The sequence below is a fragment of the Garra rufa genome, chromosome 6, assembly GCF_049309525.1.
Source record: "Garra rufa chromosome 6, GarRuf1.0, whole genome shotgun sequence".
Classification (NCBI taxonomy): Eukaryota; Metazoa; Chordata; class Actinopteri; order Cypriniformes; family Cyprinidae; genus Garra; species Garra rufa.
Genome location: NC_133366.1, coordinates 3,528,534 through 3,537,605, shown reverse-complemented (window position 1 = coordinate 3,537,605; position 9,072 = coordinate 3,528,534).

Here is a 9,072-nt window from a genome sequence, read left to right as displayed (position 1 = left end):
TGTAGAAGGACAGAGAGCCGATCGACACGTCCACATACACTCCTACTCTATTAGAGCGAGAACGATCTGCAGGTATATTAGTTCTGTTATTATTGTGAAAGACAGTGAATCTGTGATCAGAGCAGAACAGACTCCAGGATTTGTCATTAGATTCAAACTGACAGTCTTTCCTTCTTTTCCTGCTGATTTCTTTATATGACACTGATATACCAGCACCATCTCCGCTCCATTCAGTCTCCCAGTAACAGCGTCCAGTCAGACTCTCAACACACAGAACCTGAGGATCCTCATCAAATCTGTCTGGATGATCAGGATACGGCTGACGATCTTTCACATCTGTGATCTTCCTGTTGTCATCAGACAGAACGAGTCGAGTGTTTGCTGTGTTTGGATCCAGAGTGAGATCACAGGCATCTGAACACAAGAAGAGAGAAACATCAAGAACAGCTCAACAGTGAAGATGTCTGTGTGTGTTTACAGCTTTGACTAGATTTGTCCAGAATGTCCTCACTATTCACAGATGTGTTCACTAATATAGAGAAAGCTGGTTTAAATGTTAAAGCATAACGATAGCAGGTTTCTGCAGCAGCGGCTCGCTTTGGTTTTCAGATGATCCTGTGTGTGTTTGTGTGACTGTGAACAACATCAACACTTTCTATTTACAGTGTGTTTCTGCAGCGCTGATCATTGGAGCCAATCACAGACGAGTTTGTTGAGAGAGTGAACACAACGGCCAATCATAGTCGTTTATTCAGAATCCGCTCAATACACCAGAGTTTGTTCAACATGAGCTCTCCCATAAATACATTAATAAATATTTGTACTTAAATGGCCAAGAAATATATTTCCTAAAATATATTTGTTTATACAATATGTCACGACTTTCACTTTCACTGTATATATACTGTATATATATATTTTTCACAATATATTTTAAATTTATAAATATACCTTTAAAAATACATATTTTAAATAAATATATATATATATATGTGTGTGTGTGTATATGCATTTCTCACACTGTTAAAAAAATTAAGTAAAATATTCTTAATTAAATAAAGTGCAGAACCTTTTTTTTAAACTTTAACAAACACTGTTATTTTACAGGTATTTTGTCAAATTTGACAATCAAATACCTTCATTAACTAGCAATTTGCTTCCAAAACTCATCCCAAAAAAAAAAAAAAAATAATAATAATTTTAAAATGGAATTTACTTTAAAAATTTTTTTTACAGAATTTTAAAGTGGAAGATGGATGGACTTGCAAATGAAATTTGTGTCATAATATAAAACAACAATGCCGGAAAAAACATAAGTTTTCTCAATGAAAAAGCATTGTCTTAGTGTGGATAAAAGGCCAAAATATTGAGAAAAACTTGCATTTTCAGATGTATCTAGATTAATATGGATGTAGCTTACAGTTTTTGTCATCTGCTTACACACACAATCTTTACTTGTCACACAATTTGTGGAAGCTGACACTCAAACACCAGAAGCACACACCAAATCTGCAAAACCATACGCTAATTCTCAGTCTTTGACTCGGTTTTAAATTTCATAAAGCACTTTTTGCAAAACACAACACACAATTCTCTATGTAACACACAAATCTACACTGTAAAAAATGACAGTGAATTTAACGGTAAAAAACTGTAAAAATGCTACGGTAAAAACTTGGGTCACACTTTATATTAGGTGGCCTTAACTATTATGTACTTACATCAAAAAACAAGTACAATGTACTTAATGTGGTCATATTGCATTGCAAAACACTTTTGCTTCTATTAAGGTGGGATATGGGTAAGGTTAGGGACAGGTTTGGTGGTATGGGTAGGTTTAAGGGTGGGTTAGGGTGTAAGGGCTGGGTCAACAGTGGTAATTACAGAAAATAATTACAAATGTAATTACATATAGGTTTTTAAAAAAGATAAGTACAATGTAAAAACATGTATGTACACAATAAGTACATTGTAACAAATTATTAATTTAAATGTAAGTGCATATTAGTTAAGGCCACCTAATGTAAAGTGGGACCAAAACTTGTGAAATGGTTAACGGTAAGTTCCCCTTCTATATACGGTGATAAACTGTGTTGAACATTGCATTTAATTTTACGGTAGTATACCGTTTTTGGAAGTGAAAAAGTGTATAACCGTAAATTGACATTCCCAGAATTCCCTGAATTTCATTTTTTTATTTGATGTTTTTTTGTTGTTGAAATAACTTCATCTTAATTTTTTTCTTGGCAGTTTTGTACATTAGGGTTGTATGTTACATCTAATGTTGTTAAATTAATGTTTTTTGCATTATTTCAGTTTTATGTGTGTTACCATGATGGTGTTTAGTGTTTGTGTGAATGAAACTGTGCACCTTCTATATATGTTATTATTTAAAACCTCCGTGTGATGGACTTTGGTTCATCATGTGATGTTAATATCATCACCTGCTTTTGGTGGTTATCATTTTATTACAAAGGTACAAAACAGATTTCAGTGCTTCAAAAAGTTGGTACATTACCATTATATGAGTTACGGTTTTTAGTATGAAATTACGGTATTTACCTGTAAATTTAAGTGAAAACCTTAAAATGTAAAACATTGCTACCGTATTTTTTACGGTAAAATTCTGGCAACCACAGCTGCCAGTTTTTTACCGTAAATATTACGGATTTTTTTTTACAGTGTAACAGGAAGTATCTTGATTTCCTTTTTTAAACACAAGTGATGAAGATGCCATACTAATAGATCAGTTCCTCACACTAACTCCTCTCTTGTGCAAACACTCATGGCTTTACTAAACACCAACTAAACATGGCTTTAGAATAGGCTTTGGAATATGCTTTGGAATAATCACCTTTTTCAAAATTACGTTTGGTTTCAGTCCAACTACTGTACACATGCTTGATATACACTACCAGTCAAAACAGTAAGATTTTTTAATGTTTTTTTTTATTGTCTTCTGCTCACCAAGCCTGCATCTATGTGATCTGAAATACAGCAAGAGCAGTAATATTGTGATATATTTTACTATTTACCGTTTTTCTCAGTTGCAAAAACACTATAATCAGACTTTTGAACTAAAATTTCAAAACCATAACGCAATTTTTCAAAAATGACACCCATTTCCCTAAACTATAAACACTATTCCCTGCTTTAACACATGAGTTAGATTTGGTGAACTGTTACAGTAAAACTCTACACACAAATCCCTATATTTCTCCTCAATGACCATGTGGTCATTTAGAAACACTAGCATTCAATATTGTTCACTTGAGTCTGCAAAGTTTGAACTCAATTAGCACACAATTACCCAACTGGAAACACTAGTCAAAATGTAGCACACACCACTCAGAGCCTTTCGATAAAGAGATAAGGGCCAAAGTCAGCTTACAGTTTTTCTCAGATCAGAAATGAAATTCTTGAAACTGCTTGTTCAATCTCCGAATCATCCAGTCACTTGAGTAAATCATAAAATGTTTGTCATTCTTTTCAACAAGTTGCATTTGCTTTGGTACGTTCCTGTAATTGATGTACATTTGTCTGCAGTTTCTTACATTATCAGTTGCTATTGTCATGTTCAAAATGTATTATGTAGTTCTCTGTGCAATAATTTTTAACTAGTCATTAACTGTCAAGCATATTTTCTACACATTTCTAAATTTCTAAATTAGAAAAAAATATAAATTTTATAAATTTGCCACAAATTGTTCAAGTAAATCTTGACTTTCACTTATGAAGAGAAAATAGTTTAACCAATGATAAAGCAGTTCTATGAAATAGCTCAAAAGGTACATCTCATGAACCTTCAACTGGAAAGCATATATAGACCACAGAGGACAACACAAGAGTGACAAATTCTGACAGTGGACTTTCTAGTTTTTATTTTCACTTTTGTGCCAATATTTCCTTTTCTTTTCTATCTCACAATGACGTTGCAAGGTGTTTTTATTTTTATTTTGTCAGACCACCAGTAAAAGTGTAACTGTGAATCTTATCCAGTCTTTTTGAATCAATATCCTACATACAGCAATGTGTAATTTTGATGAAGAAAAGTAGGAGGTGAAAGAGGAAGAGGAGGAGGAGAAGAAGGAGGAGGAAGAGGGCAATGTGGAAGAGAAAGAGGAAGGGCACGAAGACACGGATTGTCATATATTTTAGTTGATGCATGCCAGGGTTAAATCAGGCATGCAAATGTTGAAGAGATTCTTTGGCCTGTCCCAGACCAAAGATGGGATGCTGGGGCAGAATTATATTGACCTGAATATAGGAAGTTTGGTGAATTGAGTTAGAAGTTATGGATTTGTGTTTCGCAAATAAGGAACACATTTCTTGAAATGATGTATAAGCAAATAACTGTAATAAGTTAATTAAATATGCTTTAGTTATTTTTCCCTAGACATTCATTGTCATTCCTTTAGCCACCCAGCTTTATCCGTCGCTTGAGCGTGGAATAGACGATAGCAGTGTTTCTCAACCCTGGTCCTGGGTGTCCCCCAACACTGCATAATTTGTGTGTCTCCATAATCAAACACACCTGATTCAACTCATCAGCTCATTAAAAGAAACTCCAGGACCTGAAATGAGTGTGTCAGATAAGAGAGACAAGGGAATTTCAAAATGTGCAGTGTTGGGGGAACCCAGGACCAGGGTATGAGACAACTGAGCTATTGTCACGCCTCATGGACTGTCTGTTTGGTTTCTCCCTATGCCCATATTTGGTTCTTCCTGCTCATTAGTGTCATTCCCATCACCTGTCGTTGTAATTAGCACCCCTTTATAAAATTGTTTAAATTCTGAGTTTCTTTGTCCAGCTTCAATGTTACCTACTGTGTGCATGTTCCAGTTTCCTTGTCTGTTGCCTGAGGATTTATTAAAGACTTTGCATTTTCTTCTATGTCGTGTTTTACATTCCCACATGCATCGTGATAGCTATAGTCTACGAAAGACTCCTTGGTTAAAAGGCAATTTAAGTCAGTGATGCCCAGCCCTGTTCCTGGAGATCTACCTTCCTGAAGAGTTTAGTTCCAGCCCTGCTCCAACACAGCTGTCTGTAATTATCAAGTGCTACCTAAAGTTGAATGAGCTGGTTCAGGGGCCTCATTTATAAAACTTTCTTACGCACTGATTTGATCTTAGAGTGTTCGTACGATCAAATCCACGTCAAAGTACAGATTTATAAAAACCGTCTTTGACGTGGAAAAGTACTTATCTCCACGTCAGACTCCAGCTTGGCGTACGACCGTTTCCTTGTGGTAATGCCTGGTATTGCAGATAGTTCAGCCTCACTATAATTTGATTTCTTGCGCTCCTTTTTTCTTGCCATTGTCACAGAGTTTTTGCTTTAGGAATGAGCTCATTTTATATGTTAATTAATTAAGCAGGGGCGTTTCGACGGCGGAACATTCAGCTGCACACAATTCCACAATCATTTGTGATTTATAACCGAGTGACTGGCGTACGCATGGATTTCGTGGTACGTTCGTTTTCTCTGAATCGCTCTTACGATCAAATCAGAAAAGTTCTTAGATAAAATCAAGGATGGTTTCTACGCAAGTCTTTATAAATGAGGCCCCAGGTGTATTTGGTCAGGATTGGAGCTGAACTTTGTAGGATGGTAGATCTCCAGGAAAAGGGTTGGGTACCCCTGGTTTAAGTAAAATTACTAATGGCTTAAATGAATGACTATAATACCAAATTAATATAAGCTATTCTGTCTTAAGTCAAGTTAAGTTAGAACAAGTTGAATAAAACACATTTACTATATTTGTATGGGTAGAGGAGAATGGCCAATACAAAATAGTAGGACAGCCTCTTGAAAAACTATATGAACTTTCTTATCATAAGAACCTCTTAAGGCTGGCTATGAATATTGTTTCTAATCCTAGTCATGTGTTGTATAATGAATTTGTACTTTTACCTCCTAAGCGTAGATATAAGGTTCCAAGATTTAATCGGGTGAAATTAAAACATTCCTTTGTACAAAAGCTGTCCTAGAGCTAAACAAGACCCATGTAAAATGAAAGCTCCAGTGTTTTTTGTTTGTTTGTTTGTTTGTTTGTTTTTTTTCCTGATTATATTGTATGTTTTGTCTGTTTGTAAAGAGTGTCAACATACGGAGCCCCTTACGTCACCTGTAGAAGAAAAATAATTAATCCGTGGGGACGGTTTTGCAATTCGTTCCCTCAGTTTATAAACCGTTCTCACGAATTCTTAACCTGTTCCCTCAGTTTAACAATTCGTGCCCACGGATTAACAAACCGTGCCCACGAATTTCCAATCCGTGCGCTCAGATTTTGTAAACCGTACCCTCGGATTTTGAATCCGTACCCACAAATTCATAATCCGTGCGCACGCTTTCGCAATCCGTTCCCACAGTTTGTAAACTGCTCTCACGGATTTGTGGCCCCGCCCCCAAATTCAACCAGGACACCTGTTTATATGCTGGATGCATTGTATTGCATTTATTAAACTTTATTTTCTCATAGTAGGCTATATGAGACTATGCAACACTGACAAAACAGAGTTTTTAGCTTTATTATATATTAATCACCAATAGATTAGCTGCTAAAACACCACACTTGTGTTTTATCCCATTGGTTATTCATGTAAAATAAACGCTAAAAAGAAGAATGTTTTGTAAGTGCTGATCATGGTAAATTAACAAAATAAATAATGTACAGGTTATGTTGTCATTACTTTGCTCTTAAACTAAATGCAGTGTAATATATTACATATTTAATAATTGCATTAAAGGTTGTATCAGCGATTTCTAGCCTAAAACATAAAGTGTCAATTTCAGCTGACCTTTCTTCACGATCCGCTCGCTGTCTGCCCCATAAATTGTCTGTGAAAAAACCGCGTCTCTCTGGTCAGCCTAGGGTCCGAGATATGCCAAAAAAACAATCGGCACTACCAACCTTTCCACAGATAAACAAACAGTGTTCCAACCAATCAGCGTCAGGGGGTTCGTGTTGTGGACTTTCCCACTGGTGCAGGGATGTGAGGGAGGTGGAGCGAAAGTCCACAACACCAAACCCCTGACGCTGATTGGTTGGAACACTGTTTGTTTATCTGTGGAAAGGTTGGTAGTGCCGATTGTTTTTTTGGCATATCTCGGACCCTAGGCTGACCAGAGAGACGCGTTTTTTCACAGACAATTTATGGGGCAGGCAGCGAGCGGATCGTGAAGAAAGCTCAGCTGAATTTGACACTTTATGTTTCAGGCTAGAAATCGCTGATACAACCTTTAACAGTGAATAAGCATCTAACTGTGGGTGAAAAGCTTATCATAAAATCGCCCAAATTCTACATGTTAAGAATGAATAGTACACAAACACATTTGGGCACTTATTTAGCCTATAAATTAAAATAATAATAATTACTATTTTAAGTATTATGAGTAAAAAGCTTATAGCCTACTACTGTTTCTCAGATATTAAAATAGTTCAGTTTTGCATGAAATGACAAAGTGACTGTATTTCGTTTCGTTTTTTTAATAAGTTAATTTAGAAAAATGTTTGGAGCATTTTTTTGTTCGTTCAATATAAGTTTTTGTTTTTTAAAGTAACGACAAGGCGGCCAGCGGCAGAGAATGAGTTCATTATAGCCTGTGTTTGATCAGTTTTGCCTTCTCAAATCATCACGACTTGCTGACAATAAAATTTATAAGCCAAGCATGAAACAATGTTAATTTCCTATAAATGTGTATATATTTACCGCCTGCATTTTATCCTATTGCCAATTAATTAATTAATTAATTGTTTTATTATTTCATTAAGTAATAATTTAAAGCATTCTAGATATAGGCCTACATGTAATTGTCTGTGAGGTATGTATTTGCTCCTGTGGAGATAAAAAGGGTATTATGTATTATTTTTCTGTTCTGATGTTATTGTGATGCACATAAATAAAAGTATAGACCTATTACAGTTCCAAATGATGTATTACTTTAACAGCTTACTTTCCACTCTCTGCACCAACAATTGCATATGTGCCTATATGTTATGTGCACATTTATATTATTTTAACGATGAAATTACATTGTTTTATACTTTAACTTTTTTGAGACTATATCTATATTTATTTTAGCCAAGTCGTGATTATCTGAGAAGGCAAAATTTATCAAACACGATCAACTCACTGTCTGCCGCTGGCCGCCTGATCGTTACTTAAAAAACAAAAAACAAACAAAAAAAACAAACTTATTTTTAAAGAACAAAAAATGCTCCTGTTACGGTTTTACGTGCTGGACGAAGCAAGACGAAACGAGATGAACAATTAACAATATATACATTTAATAAAGTCTTCAGAGATACAAACAGGAACTGGCAAGAACACAGAATACTTCCACACACGAAATCACAGATAACATAAGCAAAGACCGACAGAGAACTCAAGAAACAAACAGACTTATAAAGACAGACTAATTATCAAACACAGGTGACGGTGATTACACAGATGATGGGGCTAAACCAAAATGACACAGATCAACGGGGGGAAAACAAATGGGATAAACCAAAGGCATGAACTGACAGAACTGTGACATTACGCCCCCCTCCGAATAGGCGCGTCCTCGCGCCGTAGAAAAAGAAAAACAAAACAGAAAAGAGGGGCGAAAAAAGGAAAATGTCCATGGTGGCTTCGGCGGAGGACGCCACCCCAGGAGGGGGACCAAAACAAAAGTCCAGGTGAAAGACAGTACAGTCCAGAGGGGCGACGACGGAGGGAGGAGCCAGGGAGGACATGGGTGGGGCGTAAGGCAGGAGGAACTGACCCAGACCGCAGCCATGATGACGGCCCACTGTGGAGCCGACGGAGGGAGGAACCATGGTGGATGAAGGCATGCCGACTCCATGGGGCCGACCGACAGAGGCGGAGCAGATGGAGAAGGAGCCCGAGGCGAAGACGGAGAGCCGATGATCCGGGGTGACGCCGAGGATCCGGAGGGCCAAGGTGGAACAGGCTCTGGCGCCCGAGACGGAGGCGGAGTCCCGGAGATCCGCGGTGGAGCCGGAGCGACAGAGGATGGAGGCTGTGCCCGCAGGAAGGAGGAGTCCCAAGGAGCCGGTGGGA